The sequence below is a fragment of the Gorilla gorilla genome, chromosome 1 (genome assembly GCF_029281585.2).
Source record: "Gorilla gorilla gorilla isolate KB3781 chromosome 1, NHGRI_mGorGor1-v2.1_pri, whole genome shotgun sequence".
Lineage (NCBI taxonomy): Eukaryota > Metazoa > Chordata > Mammalia > Primates > Hominidae > Gorilla > Gorilla gorilla.
Genome location: NC_073224.2, coordinates 18,079,895 through 18,104,030, shown reverse-complemented (window position 1 = coordinate 18,104,030; position 24,136 = coordinate 18,079,895).

Genomic DNA, 24,136 nt, shown 5'->3' with positions numbered 1-24,136 from the left:
TTTCCTGGATTTCTCTTTTGGCCACCTGGAGAGGGGAAGCCATTGTTACTACGTTCATGCTGACTCATAAGCAATAATAGCAACAACCACTCTGTTCATAGAGTCAGTAGCATTGTAGCTGAACTAGTGAGGAAAATTTCAAGGGTGGGAATTGATGCAAACAAACTCCCAAATTGGGGCTTAGCCCAGGAGGGTTCTTGGCTTCACTTAGGAAAGAATTCAAGAGTGAGCAGACAGTGAAGAAAACGAATTTATTAGAGAAATAATGTACAGCAAAATGACAGCTCCATAGAAAGAACAGGGCTACCCCACAGGCACAGTGGCCCAGAGTGGCACTCATGGATTGCTGGCTAGCTGTATTTATACCCGCTCTTATTTGTATGCTAAATAAGGGGTGCATTATTCACAAACTTTCTGGAAAATGGGCGGGGAGCTCCCAAAACCTATAAGGTAACTTTCAGATCATTGTGACAGCATTTGTTAACTGTCTTGGTGCTGGTGGGGGTACTTTATGTAAATGTATTATAATTAGTATACAATGAGCAATGAGGGCAGCTAGAAGTTGCTTTTGACACCAGAAAAAGCAAGCCTGGCTGATGGAGGTGTGGTACAATAAGAAGCATATTTGGATTTTGCCCCTGGCTCCTGGCACAGAGCTCCTAAAACCCTTGGAATTTCCTGAGGATAGGAGCCCCTTTCATATCACATCTGAGTTTATGCTGGTGAGGGGACTTAGGAAGGGGTCCCTAGAAAGCCTCAGGAAGGGGCTAGTCACCAAAAAGACCAGGCAATTAGAGAGCTGGAACTTTCAGCCCTACCTTCTGACCTCTGGGAAGGCTGGTGGTAGAGTGGGGAATTGGGGGAGGTTGAGCTCTACAAAAACTTTGAACACCGAGGTTTGATGAGCTTCCTGGCTGGTGAAGCATCCATGTGCCAGGAGGATGGTGCACCCCAACTCCACAACAACAGAAGCTCCTGTGTTTGGGGCTTTTCTGAACCTCTCTTATAGATGTAATGTTGTAGAAGCCAGAGGAAAACCTCTCCTTTGCCTTCTAAAGGTTCACTGAAAAATCAACTGGGAAAAAGTAGATGAACAAGAGAAAAGGCATACACAATTTTATTTTAATGTGCATAGCACATAAGAAGGATTGCCCAAGAACCTGGAGTGGTACAGAAGCTCGTATACCCTTTTTCACAGGGAGGAGGAGGTAGGATAGGTAGACAATTCTTTTGCAGGGCAGTAAATCATTAGGGCTGGCAGGAGGCAAACCCCAGAGGAAGGTGGGGGTGGAGCTGCACAGAGACAAAGGTTGTTTGATTTTGCAGATAAAGTTCCCAGGTAATTTCTTCAAGTTGCGCTCAGAAGAACTGACAAAAATTTGTCTGGGCATGGTGATGACTCTCAGTCTTCTCTTCTCCAGTGGTTGATAGTTCCTAGTTATTTAATGGAATACCAGGTTGACAAAATAATGTGTACAACAAACCCCCATGACACAAGTTTATCTCTGTAACAAACTTGCACAGGTACCCCTGAACTTAAAATAAAAGTTAAGTGAAAAAAGAAATTCCTAGGAAGGGAGTTTAAGACACTGTTTCTTTTAGAAAGAAGCTCTCTTGGTCAGATAAGGAAATTCGAGAGTCCCCTGCTTACGCCTGGAGGTGGAGATGGAAAACAAGACACGGTTAGAGGAACTTTGATTCTAGGGCAGCTTTTAAAACTGCTCAGCATGTCAAAGTGCCAGTTTTTGAGGGTATCAATTTCTGAGCCCCAAAAATATCTTTTACAATAAATCTGTAAATGTAAGGAAAGTGTGTTAACTGAAAAATCACAGAATTGTAATTTTGGAAAGGAGACTTTATTTCTTATAAAGGGTACACCCTGCAAGGTGACCATCTTGCAGGCTGGGAAATGTAGGCTGCAGCAAAGACCAGAGACAGGCACTTCAAAGGAGGGAGAGGTAAGACAGGAATTTAAGTGGAACAGGTTAGTCAAACACACATGTTCAGCAGGTTACAGGAGAAACTATGAATGTTCATGAAGGTGGTCCTTATTTGCAGAGGAAGCCTTCAGGTAGTAGGCTTTAGAGAAAATAGGTTGTAAAATATTTCTTATCAGACTTAAAGTCTGTGTTGATTTTAATGCTGGAGAGGTATAATGAGGCAGGTCCGATCCCCACTTCCTATCATGGCCTGAACCAGTCTTTCAGGTTAACATTTAAGAGTGCCCTGGCTGAGGAGGAAGTCCATTTAGATGGTTAGGGGGCCTTAGAATTTTATTTTTAGTTTACAATGTTAAGTCTCCACCCCAAAGTGAACTTGGGTTGTATGTTACATACCTGTTTGTTTAATATGCATTTGTCAGGACACCCAGCTGGTTGTTGGAGAATTGGTCAGGGTTCAGAAAAAACCCACACATCTGGTATCAAAAGTGCTCTGGGTGAGAGTGTTTGGAAAGTGTATGTTTTCCCAGAGTGGGGAGAGGAGAGAAGGAACCTCTTCCAGCCACCATGAGCAATGGCTCATTATTAGGAAGCTGAACTCCTTTTTTTAGGAGGAGTCTTGGGTGGAAGGGGGGATGGAGGGAGTGGAGAGGGATCTTCCTCACCATCTGCATCTTCTTTGTCCACTGATAGTCTTTCCATTTTGCTCCTTCCAATTCCTGCCCCACCCCTAAAAACCCACCACGCTGACAGTACACCTAACTAGGATCCTTCTCTGCAATGGTGTTTGTTATCTCTTCCCGAGACACTATTGAAATGTTCTGAAGAAACGTATGTTAAGGAATGGGACAGTGTGCTCAGAGAGTGGCCCCACAGAAGCAGAAACATAACGTGCACATGTGCAAAGCCTGGAGCATTTAGAAAGAGAGGGATCCAGAAATGGCTCAGAGGCCCCCAGCAAGGTCACCAGCAGGTGCTATTGTTGCTGCTGCAAGACGCTAAGAAAATAGAGGGGTGTCAAGCATGTGGAGGGAGAGGGGGCTGTAATGAATATCCTGGAAACACTTTGCTAATGTCTTCAGGCAGCTAACTTAATGAGGCAGAGCCCAGCCAGAACCTTGTCATCTGAGCCTTTCAGAATACCCCAGGACCCTGGAACCAACCCATGAGAAAAGGGAGCAAATTCCAAGAGAGCTGGATTTATCATGTCATCATGCACATAAGCCATTACTCTAATTGGGACATGGCCACTTAAAAAGCACTATTTCTTTGAGAATCACAAGGTGGTGGGGAAGGATGGAATGTGGGAGTCATATGTAAGTTACAAAAGCGACCATCACTTACTGGGTTCTCACTATGTATGAGGCCTTGTGCCATCCTCACTAGAATCCTGAAACTGGTGCTATTAATGACCTTATTATACAAAAGTGAAAACCGGGCTGAGAGAGAACAGGCAGGAGTTCCTTGAAAGTTACACCCTGGTGAGAGCAGATACAGAATTCAAACCTGTGAAAATAAGTAATTCAAAATCAAAGCTGTTGGAATTTTAAATTATTTTGAGTCTTAAAGGAATGCGATGATGGGATCTGAGTCACATGACAGGCAGCTATAACCCAGGCAGCTGTAGCTTTTTTTCCTCTGCCATAGATTAGCCCTTTATTTGTCTACATTGTTTTGTAAAATATTGTAATAGACCAAAAAGGTTCCAGAGAAGACCCCTTCCCTCTTCACTGTTGATTTTCATCATAGATCAATTATACATATATATATATATATATATAAGTGGGAAAGGAAAATAAAGCAAGCTGTAACTAATTAGATTGCTGTAACTCATAAACCAACCTTCTACGAAAAACGTTTCAATCCTGTTAAATTTATTTGCTTTCTGCCTATACAAGCAAGACCTTAGCCTTTCAACTTCAGAGCTCTGATCCGTTCCTTTGGAGTCTACATTACCTGGTGGCTAGTCTATGTTACCCGATGGCTTGCATTTGAATACTCTTTAGAACTAAATTCTGATCCTTTCAATTATTTTGGGTTTGACAAGCCCATGCTCATGGGATCCTCAATCCAGTCCTGCAATCTCTTTCCACACACTGATTCCATGGCTTAGCAGATCACTCTTAATGACCTGCACAGCTGGATACTGGAGTCAGGCCTTTAGAAAGAAAACAAGCCTCTTTAAGGACAACCATGGGGGAAGGATCGCATGTGAGAGGAACCGGCCCTGTTCTGAGGGAGGGCGAGCTTGCTGGAAGTGTCCACCTCGCAGGCAGGTACCTTCTACTTCTCTATTTACCCACTTTGTGTTGAATGGCCTAGACCCAAAGATAGTCAGAGAATCTAGCCCAACTTTCTTCCCCCTCTTTAGATGAAATAGCACAGGAATGGCTAATTTTTAAAAACCCTAGAAATAAAAGGCTGATTGGACCATTGTTAAGTGGCAAGTTTCACTCGAGGCACCTAGATACGATAGGTATCAGATGATAAGGTGAATTCTGAGTCCCAGTAGAAATTGCAAATTTGAAAGTAAGATAGTGAAATCTGTTAGAGGACTGTGGTCCGCATTCATAACCACATTTTATCATTATAAAAAGGTAGAAAATGGTGTTTTTAGAGATCCTCTCTCTCCTAAGGACAATGGATTTGGGTGATTTTTCTCGAGTTCTAAAGCATGGTAGGAATTTCAAAGGAGCAACAGGGAGAGTGAAATGTCTCATCTACAGTTAGTGAGATAATGGGGCCTGGAGTCCACCTCCACCTGGGAGGTGCTGAGGGTGGAACCAGGTTGGCCAGCTGCAGAAAAAGAAAGGGCGTTTGCTCCTCAGCTGGGGACAGCCGGTGCCATGCAAGTTTGAGGGGTGTCAAGCACTGCAGACATGGACCAGGACAGAGGGAGCAAGTCACTGCAGGCCCAAGAGGACTGCTTGGCCCCCACAAAAGAGTTCTCCCACAGAGGAGAGGGCCGGAGAAAAACTGAGTTTGACAAGGGAAGTGCCAGACAGGAAGAACAAAACAAAACAAAACAAAAAACCATCTGTTTCTTCCTTCACAGGAAAAAGTCAAACATTCCTCATCAGGGCCTCTGAAGAAACTGAAGAAACCAAAAAAACACCAAGAGAGAAAATGTCCACTGAAACACGTGCCTGCCTGGGTGTGAGGATACCCTACGACAGTCACTGTCGCTCAGGCAGGTGAGACCTCTTGGCCCTCCCCACCCTACCACACAACCCTGGGGCAGTGCAGAAAAAGCCCTCACATCCCCTTTCTCACTCTAAGCTGCCAGGCTGTTGCAGGACCCAGGTGGAAGAGAGAGGGAGGAGCTACGCCTTTGACTGAATTTGGAATCTTTCATTATTACAATTTCTGAATTGAGACTGTGTCTGTAGCTAAAAATGAGACAACATGATTTTTTTAAATCCAATAATTAGCAGAGAATTTATGGGACACTCCAAGTTTTTATCCAGGAGAACTTCCACCACTGAATACATTTAAAAAGACAGTGGCATACAAAGGTAAAGATGTCTGCTGGCCGGGCGCCGTAGCTCATGCCTGTAATCCCAGCACTTTGGGAGGCCGAGGCGGGTGGATCACCTGAGGTCAGGAGTTTGATACCGGCCTGGCCAACATGGTGAAACTCCATCTAACACATGGGGAAACTATCTCTTATTCAGACTCTCTGAGAGGAAGGTGCTAGGTTATTCCCATACAACAGAGAGGGAAGCTGAGACTCCATAGGTGACCATCCAAAGAAGTCAGTCACATCTTCAGGAAGCAACTGTGGAGAAAGCAACTAAAAGCAACTTGCTTTTCCACAAGGCCCAGGCGGCAACCATCAAATGTGGCACTAACCAGGGTAGGGAGGGATGGCTTGACCCAATATAGAGCAGCTCTCTGAGAGTCAGTGGATTCTGTGACCACTGCAGGTCAGCCCACTCCTCTGGTTATAGAGGAGAGCAAGCTGGGCCAATCCAACCCACCAGACTGATCCTTGAGTCCAGCCCAGCTTTCCCACAGGTCAGTAAACCAGACACTTCATGGGCCACTAAGGCCATCCATAGTTCCTCCACCCAGCCTGTGCCACTACATGGAGGTCAGAGCAGACTCCAAGGTGTGGCCGGCTCACCAGATCCTGAGCCCAGGTGTCCAGCTCTTCAGCTCAGCAGAGCAGCATTTTATTTTTATTTTTTAATTTCATTTTTTGTTTTGTTTATAATTGACACATGTTCATTGTACATGCTTATGAGGTACAGCGTGATGTTCCAATTCATGTCTACATTATATAATGATCAGGTCAGGGCAGTGAGCATGTCCCTCTCAACAGAGCAACTTTCCGCAAAGCTCTCCTCTCTCCATGGCTGTGTAAACAGAAAAACAAAGAATAGGGAGGGACAGAGGGTAGAACATTGACTTCAGACTTCCAGTCCACAGCTCTGCTCTCCAAATACCGCCAAAGTGGAAGCTAGAAATACCTCATTATTAGGAAGCTAAACTCCTTATTTTTAAATAAAAAAGTATTTATTTATTTATTTATTTATTTATTTATTTATTTATTTGAGACTGGGTATCGCTATGTTGCCCAGGCTGGACTCAAACTCTTGGCCTCAAAAGATCCTTTATTAGCTGGGACTATAGGTGTGCCTGTGCCCAGCTGGAAACTAAACAAACTCCTTCTAAGAAAGCACCAAGCCCAAGTCAGGCTCAATGCTGCCGTTGGGTTTGCCCCTGAGGACTATGAAATCCTGAACTAGAACTGGGCTCCCTACAGCAACTGGGGATTTGAGGGAAGAAGAGTAGAGATTTCTAGAGTTTTCTGTGGCTTGCAGAAAGTGTGGCTGGTGGAGGGGAAGTAACAATTCTCTGGAAACCTTGAAACAGAGAATTTACAAAGTTGCTCATCAAACAGTGCTGCAGTTTAGTCTTGTAATTTATGGAAAGAGGTAGGACCAAGAATCAATTCCTTCTTTTCCCTCTCTTCCTTCCTTCCCTTCCCTTTCTTTCTTTCCTTCCTTCCTTCCTTCCTTACTTCCTCCCTCCCTCCCTCCTTCCTTCCTTCCTTTCTTCCTTCCTTCTTGTTTCTTTCTTTTTCTTTTCTTTCTTTCTCTCTTTCTTTTTCTTTCTTTCCTCTTTCTTTCTTCTTTTTCCTTCTCTCTCTCTCCTTCCCCCTTCCCTTCCTTCCCCTCCCCCCTTCCCTTCCCTCCCCTCCCCTGCCCTCCCTTCCCTCCCCTTCTCCTTCCTTCCTTCCCTTCTTTCTTTCTCTTTCTTTCTTTTTTTCTTTCTTTCTTTCTTTCTTTCTTTTTTTCCTTCTTTCTTTCTTTATTTCTTTTTCTTTCTTTTTCAGACAGTCTCACTCTGTCACCCAGGCTGGAGAGCAATGACATGATCATGCTCACTGCAGCCTGGAACTCCTGGGCTCAAGCAATCATCCCACCTCAACCTCCCAAGTAGCTGGTACTAGAGACAAGCACCACCACATTTTGCTAATTTTTTGTTTTTGTAGAGACAAGGCCTCTCTATGTTCCCCAGGCTGATCTCAAAGTCCCAGCCTCAAGTGATCCCCCTGCCTTAGCTCCCAAAGTATTGGGATTACAGGTGTGAGCCACTGTGCCATGGCTTTAAAGTCAAATAATACCAAAAAGCTAATAATAAAAACCTCTGTCTCTCCCTTCCCTGCATCACTCCTGCAAGCTATTCTTGAGATCATAGAGCTTTTTCCCTTGTCTTTAACCTCTTTGTTTCTAAATAATAGGCTTACATTGCTAAATTCTAATTTGTCAATTTTAGACATTGTCTATTGACACCTACCATGAGAGCTGAGGATTTAGCAATCCTGCTCCGTTCTTCTACCAGCATTCCCTACAGCTCTCCCTACATATTTATATAACGATTTTTATTCTCAATAAGCAGCGTTTACATCCCTATGACTATGAAATATGATTCACTCATGAGCCAAAATGTCCATTATGATAACATCTGTCTTCTACAACAGTTTCTTTTCTTCCTAGAGTTAATATTTGCTTTGTTTTTTTATTTATTAGATTTTCTATGTTACAATGCTTACTTCCCCCACCCCAAATAATCCAAAATCAATCACATTTTTTATGTAATCAAATATAGCAGTTCCATTTTTTATTTCTGCTGACAAATTACTTCCCAAAGACCTCCAACGCCAGTCTAGAGGCTGAATATTAATGTCTGAGCTGTCCCTCAGCCATTCCCTGTGTTGAATCATCTGTTACCTAGGTGCCATTTCATCTTCCCCTTCCTTGATTAATTTTCTTTTTTTGCTGAGGCATATCTGCCTAAGGAAAGTGCATAAGAGGTGAAAAAAAAAAGAGTCTTCAGTTTTCTGAAAATGTCTTTCTCTTATCCTTACTCTTGATTAATAGTTTGCCTAAGGGTAGAATTCTCGTTGAAAGTCATTGTCCCTCAGAATATTGAAGGCATTGTATTATTATCTTCTTTCAGTTTTGCTATTAAAAAGTTCAATGCTATTCCGAATTCAAATCCTTTTTTTCTCTCTCTCTCTCTCTGTCTATGTCTCACACACACACACACCTGCCATGCCCAGAAGCTTATAGAAATTTTCACTAACTGGGCATAGTGACATGTGCCTATAATCTCAGCTATTCAGGAGGCTAAGGCTGGAGATTGCTTGAGCCTAAGAGGTTGAGACCAGCCTGGCCAACACAGTGAGACCATATCTCAAGTAAGAAAAAGAAAGAGAAAGAGAGAGAGTCTTTACTACTGGTGAGATGAAATAATAATAATGTGGCACTTTTTTTAAAATTCACTATTGTGACCACTCTGTGCCCCTTTCAATTTGAAGGCTTGTGATCCTCTACTCAACATTTCTTTCATATCCTGACTTTGATAATTTCTCTCCACCAACTTTTCTGTGCTCTCTTGCTGTAATTTTTCTTCATCAGACATTGAACTGACTCAGTGCAAGAGGACAGCTTCAAGTCCCTATGATTTCATCCCCAACCCCACCAATCAGCATTCCTTCCCCTCAACCCCCTGCCCACCAAATATCTTTTAAAAAGCCTAGCCTCTGAATTTTCAGGGAGACTGATTCGAGTAATAATAAAATTCTGGTCTCCTGTTTAGTAGGTTCTGTGTGCATTAAACTCTTTCTCTCTTGCAATTCCTCTGTCTTGATGAATTGGCACTATTTGGGCAGTGGGCAAGAAGAACTCATTGGGCAGTTACAAGTTGAGGAGTTTCCAGCTGCAGTCTGTCTGGGCACTGACAATGGGAACCAGTTTGGCTTGTAGAAGGGTGGGTCCTGTGACATTTTTACACCTTTCTGAGAACACAGAATATGTGACCACTCCTTCACCAGTCATGGACACCTGGTTCTGTGTTAACTTTGAGCACCTCAGGTAGTCATAGGAAGTCCATTTTGTCTGTCAGCCAGGAGCATACTTTAACAAGCCAAAAAATGGTGGAAACAACTCAAATACTCCACTGATGAATGAATACATAAAATGTGGTATATTTATTCAGTGGAATTGTACTTGACAATAAAAAGGAATGAAGTGCTGATACATGCTACAACATACGTGAACCTCAAAAACATTATGTACATAAGTGAAAGAAGTCAGTTCAAAAGTCCACATATTGTATGATTCCATTTATATGAAACGTCCAGAAGAGACAAATCTATAAATCTATAGAGATAGGAAGTAGATTAGTGGTTGCCTTTGGGGCTTAGAAAACGACACCCCAAAAGTCGATGCTTTGACATGCTGAGAGACCATAGAGGCTGCCTCATAATCAAGCGGCCTCTAACCCTGTTTTGTTCTACCCCCACCCACCAAGTGCAGGGAGGGACTCTCTTTGGAATTTCCTTCTCTGACCAAGAAAGCTTCTTTCCAAAAGAAACATAATTGTCTTAAACCCCCTCCCTAGGGATCTCATCAAATAACCAGGAACTATCAACCATTAGAGAAGAGAAGAGACTGGGAGTTACCCCATGCCCAGACAAACTTTTCATCTATTCTTCTGGGGGTAACCCCAGGAGATTACCTGGGGGACTTTTTTTGCATAATAAGACAACCTTTGTTCCTGTGCAGCTCCACATCTTTTCTTCCTATAAAGTCCGCCTCCAACATCGTGGGTCCATTCAATTCTCCCTAATGAAAGCATTGCCTACAGTCTCCATCTCCTCCCTTCCCCGTAAAGCTTCTGTGCCACACTGGCTTGGTGGGCAATCCCCCTGTGATCCACTACTCCCCTGCCCACATCCCAACCCCACCATACACGTTAATAAATGTGTGTACCTTTTCTCCTATTATTCTGCCTTTTGTTAGAGAACCTTCAAAGGGTGAAGGGGAAGTTTTCTCTTATCCCCTACATTTCATAAGACTAGGAATGAGAGTTGAGATGGAGAATACGAAGTGACTGCAAATAGGCAGAATTTCTTCTTGAGGTGAAAAAATTGTTCTGAAGTTAGATTGTGGTGATGGTTGCACAACTCTGCAAATATACTCAAAACCGTTAAACTGTACACTTTAAATGGGCAAATTGGCTGGGTACAGTGGCTCATGCCTGTAATCCCAGTACTTTGGGAGGTTGAGGAAGGAGGATCACTTGAGCCCAGCAGTTTGAGGCCAGCCTGGGCAACATAGGGAGATTCTATCTCTACAAAAATTTTAAAATTAGCCAGGTGTGGCAGCAAACACCTATAGTCCCAGCTTCCGGGAAGGCTGAGACGGGAGGCTCATTTGGGCTCGGGAGATTGAAGCTGCAGTGAGCCATGACTGTGCTACCAGAAGCCCAGGTGACAGAGCAAAAACCCATCTCAAAAAAAAGAGAGTTAATTGTATGGTATGAAAATTATATCCCAATAAAGTTGTTTTTAAAAAGTAGTTTGCAAACTATAAAATAAAACACAAAAGTCAAATCTTTACTTATTATTAGTAAAACAGAATAAAAACATTAGGAATCACTTCAATTATTCTTAATAATTATTTATCATAATTATTAATGATTAATTAATCATTATTAATTAATGTAATCATTATTAATAATGTAATGTATTAATAATTACATACAATTATTAATAATTATTATTTTACAATTATTTCTCAGCTGCTCTGAGAGGTTGCTGTTTAGAAACACAATTTCACAACAAAACCAGCTGCTCATTAGGAAGCTGCTTCAAACATTTTGGAGCTACCTAAACATGTAAACACTGTGATTGGGGTCAAGCTGATACTTTAGGATCACCTGTGTATGTAGTCCTCACACAAGGTCCTCTTGTTTGAACCAAATTTGATGTCTTCCATGGTCAAAGAAAACATTCTCTCGAATAGAACAGAGTTGCTTCACAACTCAGAAATCAAAGGCTCAACTTCCAATAAAAATGCTGTTCACAAAGCCACTTGACATTAAACTCTCTGCTCAATTTCCTGAAGAATCATCAGAGCCACAAGACGGAGAAAGTAATCATTCTTCTAGAGTCACTGCAATAATTGGCTAGAAACGTCTGCTGTTTTTAAATTGGCAAACATGAGCCCAAAAACATTCGGCAATTGAGTATCCACTTGCTGATTAGAATTTGATTACAAGCTTGAAGTGGGGTTGGGCAGAGGAAAGGAGAGGGCCTGGGTGTGGTGCCCTGAGGGGCCTCCTCCACTGCAACCTTATAGGAAATGCAGGTCAGCAAGACAAGAAAATGGCCCCTTGCCTCATCTTCCTGATAACCACAGGTAACATCTGGTGCATATGCTTCCTGCAACACTGTGCGGTGTGTGTGTGTGTGTGTGTGTTGTGTGTGTAAAGTATTTATTTTACAAAAATGAAATAAGATGGTAAATACAGTTCAGTCACCTGTATTATTCACTTGGCAATATATTATGCAATCTATTAATATTTAAAATGAGTTTAGTAGTTGTCATGTATTCCATTGTATAATGTTACCTTAGGTTTACTCATCTCTTCTGGCTGGACATTTAAGATTTAAGTTTGGGTCATTTACTACAATAAACAAGTCTTCAGTGAAGCATTCTAATCTCTGTTCTGGATGTATCTATGGCCTCTTCTGGCAGCTATTTTTACACTATAGGCTGAGGGGTACAAATTTTATAATTCTTAGCTGTGACAAAATTTTGTTCTGGAACCAGACATAGAAATATGAGCAGCTGATTGGTCAGGAATCTGGGCACGTGGTTTGAGAAATAGGCACCAGATAGCATTCTTTGAGAGCCAAGTATGTTTCAGATGTTTTCTAAGAGATAACATCCTAAATCCCCACTTTACAGAAGAGGACACTGAGGCCAAGAGTACAGAGCAGAACTTATCTCGCTACCTCATAAAAAGAGGAAGAATGAAGTTGTGAGAGACTTGGGCAGGTGGGGATGGTTGAGGGGACTCAAGACCCAAGAACTAAGGGCCACAAGTGGCCGAGAAACATCCCCCATAGAAATGCCACCATATCCCACAGAGCACAGGCAGATTTCCTGAGGAGGTGGTGAATCCTAAGTGTCAGGCCCCTTCTGAGTGTGAAATAAAAATAAAATCTTGAGCCCTGCCAACAGAGCGAATGAACCCTGCTTGGCCAAGGATGCCCCAGAAAAAACTTGGAAATCTAAATTCCATGACAAGAAGGGAGGTCAGTGACACCTCAGTATACTTCCTTCCTTGTTAACTTTTACTGGATTATTTCCTAAGAGTTAAACAGAAGCTAGCCCTGGAAAAACAAAAACAGAAGGTTTGCTCCATCGCTGACTTTAGCCAATCACCAGATGCCCCAGCCAGACTCCTCTCCCATCTTGCAGCCTCGACATGGCAGCTCATCAGTTTCACAACACATTCTCCCTGATAAATAACCAGTGACCGTGGGCTGGTTCTGGCTGGTTTACAGAGGCTGCACACGAGATGCTTCTGTGTGCTTTGCTGCCCCTTTGATGTATAGAGCCTAACTTTAATGCATTTAAATGTTAAGTCTCCACCACAGAGTGATCATGGGGTATATGTAATATACATGTTTGCTTACCATGCATGTGTGCAACTTCCCCTCATGAATATGCATAGCTCCTCCTAAAACCTATTAAATACATATGTTTAGCCAACCCATTTGGCATAAATTCCTGTTCCATTCTTCCCTCCCTTAAAGTGCCCGCTTTCAGTCTCTGTTGGAGGTTCCACTTCTTAGCATGCAGAGTGGCCAGCCTGCAGGCCACAGTCCTGCTCTCCTCTCTAAATGTATGAATCTTACAATTTTTTTTTTTTGATATGGAGTCTCATTCTGTAACCCAGGCTGGAGTGCAGTGATGTGATCCTGGCTCACTGCAACCTCCAGCTCCTGGGTTCAAGCGATTCTCCTGCCTCAACCTCCTGAGTCCCTGGGATTACAGGCATGCACCACCAAGCCCCACTAATTTTTATATTTTCAGTAGAGACGAGGCTTCACCATGTTGGCCAGGCTGGTCTCAAACTCCTGACCTCAAGTGATTCACCCTCCTGGGCCTCCCAAAGTGCTGAGATTACAGGCATGAGCCACCACGCCCGGCCAAATCTCACAATTTTTTCAGTTGACACAAGGCTTCGGGATAAGCTCCTGCAAGGTGTTTACATGGTTATATGCTTTGGTAAAATTTGCCAAAGTAAAATCACTTTTGTTATTTTTCTTAAGGATGGCCCCATAAATGTATCTGCTTCATGCCCCACAAACCAGGGACTGATGATGCCAGAGGTCTGAGACAGAACAAATGCAACTTTTCCCCTCCTCCCTCCAAGCACTTAATTGGAGATATACAAAAAAGATTCCCAAGCTTGCTAAGTAAAGAAGTGAATGTGCAGAAAACCAGATAAACTGAGGTGGCAGATGACACTTCATAGAGGAACTGGAGTCATATTCTTTACCCAATAGTGAGAGACCATGAGGCCCACAGGAGCTGGCAGGGCATGAAGAGGTCCTCTCAAAGAGGCAAGGTGTTCAAACCCTGCTCATCCACATGGCAATCTTTGTACTTTAACAAAGGGCTAAAAACACCTTTGCAAAAATTATAGCAATGAGAAAATTATGACAGTGGAAGAGATCTGATCTAAGCACCTCCATCTTGCCTGTAACCTCCAAACTGCACTGATCACTCCTGAGTGGACCAAACTAACTTCGGGAGAAACTTAGTTCATAGTTTAAACGATAATAGCCCTTTCCCAAAACTAAACCACATTAGTTAAACTAATGAAAGTCCACCAGGTTAGGAGAATGAGAGGGACCTGAATTCTGCTAAGATGTAGATGCAATTAAATGATAACAAGCCATAATTTTGGAGGTCACAAGATTTGCAACCTTCCTACTTCTGTAAATAACACCACTATTATGGAACCTAAGTTTGGCCTTTTGAGGTGTGTTTTCAGGCTTTTGCATTTCTGATGACCAGTGGCTCCACCTGGACCCGCAACTCTTGACTCAACCAGTCCTGTGGTCCCTACCCAGAAGTGGACTCAACATACAAGAACTGGTTTCCACACCCCTATGATTGCCTCACCAACCAATCAGCACCACCCATTCCCTAGCCCCCTGCAGGCCAAACTATCTTTGAAAACCCTTGCCTCCAAACATTCTGGAAGGATGATCTGAGTGATAATAAAACTCTGGTCTCCTGTTTAGCCAGCTCTTTGTATATTAAACTCTTTCTCTGTTGCCACTCCCCTGTCTTGATAAATCAGCTTTATCTGGGCAGCTGGCAAGATGAACCCATTGGATGGTTACAGGGCTTTCACCAAACAATGCTGCTAACATTTATTTAGGTTCTGGCTTTTTATAGATTCTCTTTGTGATTCAGAACCAGATGTAAGGACAAATGACACATGCATTTAAAAAGAGCCCAAACTGCCACCACATCATGTCTCCCAGAGGGACTGGGTCATTGTTCCTGCTTCTGAGTTCAATAACAAGTTATGACAGAGAAAAAGGTTGGGAGAGAAAAAGAAGTTATGTCACCAAAAGTCCAGCCTCCATGCTGATGGGTGCTCGCAGGTAAAGTCAATTCAGGTGACCATCCCTGGGGGGGGCTATTCTCCCTAGAGACACAGACATCTTGATAATATTCCTTAATCGGACATGACACAGTGGCTCTTTTAGCTTCCTGTAGCTGGAGGTTGTCATAGATTGTTTGAGAAAAGATTAAGCTGTGGTTAGGAAAGATTTCTGAGCCCAAATAAAAGTAATGACAATTGACCCTTTTGCAAACTTGGAGAGTTTATTTTTTAACCAAAAGTGCTTTCACTATATTTCAAGCCTGTTGGCTTCAATTGTAAAATTGCACCTACCTCTGACAATGACCCCTATTTCACCCCCATGTTCCTGTTTGGCAAAGCAATATGGTTTAGTGTTCAAGAGCACTCTCCAAGCAAAGTTTTTCCCCTTACAGTTTTTGCAGCTTGCAGGCAGGTCTCAGTGGTAAGCACTTCTTGAATGTCACAGAGGCAAAGTGGCCCTGCCAGAAAAAAAAAAAAAGTGTTTGTGAAAGGAGGAAGTCTGAGTCATCAGCTGCAAGGAGCTATTACCTATTGCAGCACAAGGATAATATCCTGGAGTCCAGGCAGACAAAACGAAGGCCTCATCCATCCTTGTCCTCTCATGGGACGTGGTGGCTGAACATAAGCCAGATAACTATGCACTGCATGAAGGCACAGCCTGGGAATGTCAGGGCCTCGGAGCTGAGCCACAGTCTACAGTAGGTTGTGCACCTGCTGTGGCCAGCAGAGGCAGGGCCATAGGGTCAGGCAGGCTGTGCATTGTAGCGATGGTGGTACTGAGAGGTGGCAGAGCAGGGTATCCCACCATGGGCCAAGAGAGGCATCTGGGATTCCAGGGTCAGGCAGAGCTGGTTGTTTATCCGGTGTGGTCGGCTTACAGCTGTTCTTACACATGAGGAAACTGAAGGTTCCAGAATTTGCTCCAGGTGACACAGCCAAGAAGTTGGCAGCCTAAGGACTTCTACTATAACTGAGGCCACAAGGTAAATTTTCGTGAAGTGATGAGAGAACACTGAGGTCCACAAATGATGGGGCTAGAGGAAGGGAGAGCTGGGGCTGGAGCAGCTGTGGAAAGTTCCATCCACAAGAGTTTGAGTGAGCAGGAAGAGCAATGCCACAGATGCACCACAGCTGCAAGGGCACTGGCAGAATATGCTTGGTTTGATGTTTGGTGGCAAGAATAATAGACAGGAAGGGAGAAGATTGTCAGCCTGTGTGTCTGAGTATGCTCAGGCTGCCATGACAAAGCACCACAGACCGAGAGGCTTAAACAGAAATTTATTTCCTCATGGTTCTGGAGGCTGGATGTCTGAGATCAAAATGTTGGCAGGGTTGGTTTCTCCTGAGGCCTCTCTCCTTGGCTGGCAGATGGCTGTCTTCTCCCTGTGTCCCCATGTGGTCTTCCTTCTGTGTGTGTCTGTGCCCTCATCTCCTCTTCTTATAAGGAGAGCAGTCCTTTGGATTAGGCCTCACCCTTACGACCTCATTTTAACTCAGTCACCTCTCTGAAGGCCTGTCTTCAAATACAGCCACATTCTGAGGTCCTGGGGGTTAGGATTTCAACACGTGAATTTAGGGAAGGGAGCAAGGGGGACACACTTCAGCCCAAAACACTGACAGGGGACAAGTGAGCTCTGATAATGGCTGCCAAGTGCACAATTATGGCAGCCACCGTTGTGGTAGTTTCAAGGGCTGGAGCTCATCTCCTAATCCTTTCCTGCCAGGTTAGGAGGCATTTAAAGCTGTATCTTGTGTCCTGACCTCATGGGACTGTGTTGGGCAGCTTTGCAGAACAAGCCTGGCCCTGGATGTAAACAACAGTGAGGTTTCATGTTCCAGCCCTTTCACACTCATCCCGACTCAGCCTTCACAGGCTCAATTGGTGGCAGAGAAGTAACCTTGCTCTCAGTACACGGAGCATGGGCACTTCCAGCTGGACACGCAGCAGATACTGTCTTCCATGAGAGCTGATTTTCAAGGAGGTAGGAAGAAGTCCAGGCTTCCCGGGCCTCCAGCATGGTAGGTGTTTTCTCTCCAGTTTTCCCATTTGACCCCAAGCACAGCCCAAAGTTAGAGATGACCCCTGTTTTTTTTTGTTTTTGTTTTGTTTTTTGTTGTTGTTGTTTGTTTTTTGTTTTTGTTTTTGTTTTTTTGAGACGGAGTCTTGCTCCTGTTTTTACAGATGGGCAAGGAAAGCTCAGTGAGGAAAATTAATGTCACAGAGCTTGCACATAACAGAGCAGAACAGTTCTGCTTTCTCTCTTTTTAAAAAAAAAAAAAATTTATTTCCATAGGTTATTGGGGGAACAGATGGTGTTTGGTTACCTGAGTAAGTTCTTTAGTGGTGATCTGTGAGATTTTGGTGCACCCATCACCAGAGCAGTGTACACTTTCATTAGCCCGACTATAACCCCATGTGTGCCCATTTGCCATGGAATGAATGTTTTTGTCTGCCCAAATTCCCATGCTGAATCCTAACCCCCAGTGTGATGGTGTTAGGAGCTGGGGCCGCTGAGAGTGATTAGGTCATGAGGGTAGAGCCTTCATGAATGGGGCTAGTGCCCTCATGAAGAAGCCTCAGAGAGCTCCTCCCCCTTCCACCATGTGGAGACTCAGCCAGAAGGTGCCACATATGAACCAGGAAGCAGGACCTCACCAGACACCAAATCTTCCTGTAACTTAATTTTAGACTTCCAAACTCTAGAACTGTAAGAAATAAATGTTTGTTGTTTATAAGCTACCCGGTCTATGGTATTTTGCATACAAACTAAAATGCCATTCTATTACAGCTACTTAGAGCAATTCCTCAAAAGATTTTATCGAATCTGACTTTTAGAATTTCCCCCTTCTCTTCCCCAAACACCAAGATCCACTCCTGCCCCCTGAGCTTCTCTCACCTTGCCTACCATCCTGCACTTGACCTCGCCCCCCACCCCGTGCCCACTGTCCCTCCATCCACTCTGCCCCACCCCCCAACTCAACTCAGGTGTCAGCCCCCTCGTGAGGTTTCCCACACTCTGAGGGGTTTCCCCTCTTTTCCCATGGCACCTGTTCCAGCTTCTTTGATGGCATTTATCACATTTTAATGAAACCTTTTGCTTACGACATCCTCACTACTAGATGGTTGTTTCTTAGGCTGGCATGGAGTTTGGCTCCCTCTCAACCATCAGAGTATCAGCTCTCTAGCATCCAGCACAAGGTCTGTGTTCACAGAGCTTCTGGAGTGAATGTTTGCACATAGGCTGCATGCCTTCCCAATTGTGGACCCCCTGCCTGATTTGACCCATAACCTTTCATGTTACCTGGCCTCGTATATGGTCTTGTAGAATTCCAAGCAATTCTCTCATAGCTCCATGCCCAGCCCATAACCCCAGACCTGCCATCTACCTTCTATCCCAGATGTGTTAGGCCATTCTTGTGTTGCTATAAAGGAATAACTGAGACTGGGTAATTTATAAAGAAAACAGGTGTAATTGGCTCATGGCTCTGCAGGCTGCACAAGCATGGTGCTGGCATCTGCCCAGCTTCTGAGGAGACTTCAGGGAGCTTTTACTCATGGCAGAAGGCAAAGTGGGAGCAGGCACATCACATGGTGAGAACAGGAGCAAGAGAGAGGGGGTGGGGAGGTGCCACACCGTTTTAAACAACCAGATCTCACAAGAACTCACTCACTATGGCAAGGACAGCATCAAGCCAAGAGGGATCCACTGCCACAGCTCAAGCGCCTCCCAGCAGGTCCCACCTCCAGCAGTGGGGATTGCATTTCAACATGAGATTTGGAGGGGACACACATCCGAACCACATCATCAGGCTTGCCTTGATTTCACAGCCCCACTTCCCACTTTCGCCCTGTTCCTGCTTCCCCTCCAACTCCACCAGTCCAGAACTCATTGGATGGCTGGGAGAAACTGTGATTTCAGGTGTAGAAAGACGTCATGATTTGAGGCCTCCAAAGTAAACCTCCTTCCACAAGCTAAGCTCCAATAGCCACTGTATTAGAGAAACAATGAGGACTTTCCAGGTGGGCTTCCCTATCTGAGATGTCCAACAGAAAAATACCCCACATCCAATACGTGATGCTGTGTAAGAATTCCATGGAAAGTGTTTATAATATAATGTTGTGATTAAAAAGTGGGTTACAATGAAGCATATGCAATATGATCCCATGTCCGTGCAGGCACACACACACATGTGTGCATGCCAGCACACACATACATACAATGATGGGAAAGCAACTACTAGAAAGTCTAATCACCATTACTTCTCAGTGTGGGATTTCTGTTCAGATTTAGCTTTTTAAAAACTTATCTGTGCTTTCTACATTTCCTACAGAAGATTGGTATTATTTTGCATTGAGTTGTAAAACAGACTTACTTTTTAAATCCCCAGATAAGATTATCTTAATGTATGCATTTTACAGATACTAAAATTTACTTACATGAGAAACTTGGTGTCACATTAGAACTTAAACAATCTGTCCAAACTCAATATTCCTATGACTCGACTTTAGATCTAGAAGGAGGAGGTGAAAGAAGTTAAAAGTTGACATGATTTGCATTGTTCTTCATCCGCTTTCTGATATTTCACTGGTTGCATAATGGAGAAGAGTAAAGGCGAGGTAAGTGTCTGGGCAGGTGCTGCGATAGACCATCTGGGGTGGCCCCTGCAGCTGGGGTTCACACCGGCCCTGGGAGCCTCTTCATGGGCTCCAATGTCCAGCCATGTGGGCTCCTTGAAGTAACATTGGGCTTCCTCCCACGGGAAAGAGAGCTGCACTGGCCTCAGCTTTCCAACCCTTCCAAGAGTCTACTCCTGGCCTTCTATCCTCCAGCCTCTTGGGGTAAGGACCTCTGCCCCGGCCAACAGCCCTCTGGCTGAGAGTATAGCAAAACAGCCTGGGCTCTGCCATGTTCTACAGTTTCCACTCAACCTGGGGGGGACAGATCCTGGCCACACTAGACTCAGCAAGCCAGCTGCCCCACAGCCATGCCCTCTCTCCTGCCATCCTTCTTTTCCAGCTCTCTTCTCCTCCACTCAAGCTGACCAACAAGCTCACTGCCTACACAAATGTCCAGCTGGCCATTCCAAGGCCTCCTGGGAGGTGGCCTTTAGCCCTGCACTTAGGGACAGGAGATGGTGCAAAGCACTGCTCTTTGGGACATGCTCATTGCTTTTACTAGGATCCCTTCAGACTTAGTTGTCCTGGGCTTGTATGCTCTTTAGGGAACACGCTGTCCTCTTCTCTTCTGACAGGAACCTCCAGCCTTGAGAAGTAACTCTGTTAAAGCCCCCTCATTTGGTTTCATGGGAAGAAGAGAATCACCTCTTAAACTGAGCACTGCACTTTCCACAGGGCACAGCCCCAGAGATCCTCTCCTGTCTGCTCTCCTCTTGGTCTTTTTCTTTGAGGTGGGGGGGTCCATACTCTATTTTTTAAAAAATAATTTCAACTTTTATTTTAGATTGGGGGTTACGTGGGTATATTGTGTTATGCTAAGGTTTGGGGTATGACTGATCCGGTCACCCAGGTAGTTAGCATAGTTCCCAATAGGTAGTTTTGTAGCCCTTGCCTCTCTCCCACTCTCCCCTTTCTAGTAGTCCCTGGTGTCTACTGTTCCCGTCTTTATCACTACCCAGTGTTCAGCTCCCTTATGAGTGAGAACATGCAGTCTTTGGTTTTCTGTTCCTGCACTAATTTACTTGGAAAAACAGCCTCCAGCTGCATCCATGTGCTGCAAAGGACATGAGCTCATTCTTTTTCATGGCTGCATAGTATTCCATTGTGTATATGCAGCACATTTCCTTTATCCAGCCCACCTTTGATGGGTATGTAAGTCGATGCCCATATTGGTCTCTTCCTGTAGAAAGATGGGTGAGAAGTTGGCATGAGGGAGAGCCAGTGCTACTGCCCCTATTAAGCCCTGAGAGAGGTGCCTGCCCAGGTTGTTGGCAGTCCCTGGCAGCTCTCTTGGGAATATGAGGCACTCTCAAGATTTGGCCCCTAGTTCCAGGACAAAAGGACACGGCCCAGCCCACAGTCTTGGGGAGATGGAGTGCTGCCTCTGGCAGGAAAGGCCAGGGAGGGACTGTGGGAAGACAACGGGGAGCAGGAAGTCCCTGAGTTCCCGCCCAGGGCAAGTGCAGGCAGCCATCTCCACAGAAAGGTTGGTGTCAGAGGGAAATGGAACACAAGGCTGTGGGTTTTTTTGTTTGTTTGTTTGTTTTGAGATGGAGTCTCGCTCTGTTGTCCAGGCTGGAGTGCAGTGGCGCAATCTTGGCTCACTGCAACCTCCACCTCCAGGGTTCAAGCGAGTCTCCTGCCTCAGCCTCCCGAGTAGCTGGGATTACAGGTGCCCACCACCACACCTGGCTAACTTTTGTATTTTTAGTAGAGACGGGGTTGGCCAGGCTGGTCTCGAGCTCCTGACCTCAGGTGATCCGCCCGCCTAGGCCTCCCAAATTGCTAGGATTACAGACATGGCCCACCGCACCCGGCCCAAAGCCACGTTTTGTCTAGGGTTACACTGTGGGTGTCTCTCTGTGTCCCTCATCCTCTCTGTGTCTCGCCTACAGAAAGTGGCCCGTCCACAGAGGCTCCATGGAGCGAGGGGAGGGTTGTCCTTCACGGATCAGGACAGGTCTGCTGAGGAAGCCGATTTCTGAGCCCAGGAACCCACCCTCAACAGGAAAGGTAAATGGATGGTTTCAAAGCAGCAGCTCGAGCAGTCTGAGTTCTTGGCCCCTGCCCACCCCTCCAGCCCCACAGATAAGGGCAGCGTCCAGAATGGCTGTAAATTGCTCTGAAAGTGCGAGGTGTGTATTAATAACCCTGCGGAGCTCTCTGGTGCTATATAAATGCTAAGTAGAACAGAAATTACTTTGGAGTGTTCTCACACCTGAATGATCTCCCAGATATAACTGCTTTTGATCAGTCATCAACACAACTTTTAAAATAAAGCCGTCTCAGCCCTTTCAGTTCTGACCACAAGACGAAACGTATCGAACCAAAGGTTAAACTCCAATTGATTAAGGTCTCTCTCCGGCTTTTTCCTCTTCTGGGTCCTCTTTATAGCCGTGAATCTAAGATTAGACACCGGGTTGCTTTTGTTGCTGTGGTTGCTGGTGCTGTTAGAACAGATATTCCCCTCCCCAGGTGAATAGACCAGAATTGGATTTTACATACATTATTTGAACTAAGGTGAACAAAATACATTTCTCACCCACTCAAGTTGCCCCTCATAATCTGAGGGACATGAAAGGTTTCAATCAGGTTTCCAGTGATCTTATTTTGATTAAATGTAAGAGTTTCATTCTCCCAGAGTTGCTTCAGGTTTTACTGTGTTTATATTGTAATTCTGTGTATTTAGAGATGGTTGTAGGCATGCATTTGACGTGGAGGGATTTCTATTTTCTTAGCCATCTTGATGTCTTGCCAAGCACTCCCACACACTTTTCATCTTTCTGTGGCCACAGGCAGAGCATGACAGGTGTCTGTATCAAATCCTCTAACCTCTAATCCTCCTAACACATCTCCCCCACCTTCATTTCCACCTTTAGGAATACTCCATCCTACATCTCATTCTCTGCATCTCATTCTCTGAGCCCTTCCTCTTATTCCCCTGTGGTTGTGGTTGTGTTTTGTTGCTGTTGTTGTTGTTTTGGAGACAGGGTCTTGCTCTGTTGCCCAGGCTGGAGTGTAGTGGCATGATCATAGCTCACTGCAGCCTTGAACTCCCGGCTCAAGCAATCCTCCCACCTCAGCATCCTGAGTAGCTAAGACTACAGGCGTGCAGGTGTGCGTGGAGTCACGCCTGACTCTATGAAGCCGTCTAGCTCTGGGACTATGACTCCAAGATATGCCTTATGTCTTGCTCTTCCTGCTCCTCATAAGCAGAACTGAGCCTGTTTAACATTTCTGCATTCTTACACTCATGTCGGACTCTGGGAAAAATGAGGTTTCCAGCTTATCTCTTTGTTTCCATCCATCTCTCTTTCTCTACTCTTCCCTACTTCCTATCCTGAATGGTAATATCATTAAACTGCATCAGCTTAAAAGAAGGACATTTGAAATCCCTTGGCTAATCTTGCTTGTGATTTAGTGTCTCAGGAAATTGAAGATGTACTTAGAAAAATTGCTATCAGAGGCCAAAATTTGACCAACAGAAAATAAAAAACAGATTGATGAAGTGGAAGTGGCAGGCATTTTGGTCAAAATAGCGTCTTTATTGTTTGTATAAAATAAACATCGAATCACTATTAAAAATCCAAACAATAAAGAAGAGAAGAAAATAACAAATTACTCAAAATCCTATCAGCAGTAACACTTGGTGACATCACTCCAAACATCTTTCTTTGCCTACGTGTATAAAAAATTTAGATGGATGGATTTAAAAATGGCTAGAAAATGCTGCTTCCAGGATGCTAGTTCTTGAAATATCCCATCATATTTAAGAAATAAGACTACAAGGCCAGGGGTGGTGGTTCATGCCTGTAATCCCAGCATTTTGGGAGGCCAAGGCGGGCGGATCACCTGAGGTCAGGAGTTCAAGACCAGCCTGGCTAACATGGTGAAACCCTGTCTCTACTAAAACTACAAAAAATTGGCTGGGAATGGTGGTGGGCACCTGTAATCCCAACTACTTGGGAGGCCAAGGCAGGAGGATCACTTGAACCTGAGAGGTGAGATTGCAGTGAGCTGAGATTGCACCACTGCACTCCAGCCTAGGTGAGAGTGAGACTCTGTTTCAGAAAAAGAAAGGAAAGGAAAGGAAGGGAAAGGAAAGGAGAGGAGAGGAGAGGAGAGGAGAGGAAAGGAGGAAGAAAGAAAGGAAAGAAAGAAAGAAAGAAAGAAAGAAAGAAAGAAAGAAAGAAAGAAAGAAAGAAAGAGAAAGAAAAAGAAAGAAAGAAAGAAAGAAAGAACTACAAAAGTCATTGAAAAGTTGAAGTCATTTTTAACTACATATTTCAGCTTCCTTATTCTGACAATATTGATTACCTGCTCTGAAAGATGAGATATCTAGTATTCTTGAGACTTCCTTCAATACCCTCTTGTCCTGACTTCCCAATATTTTGTTCTGTGTATTATTATTACATTCAAAGGGTTCAAGATATCCATGTCCTATTGTGTGATTCTGACTCCCCAGTTGCTTAATCTTAATTCTGCAGTTAAATGAAGTCAATATTCAGTATCAGGGCTGGTTTTG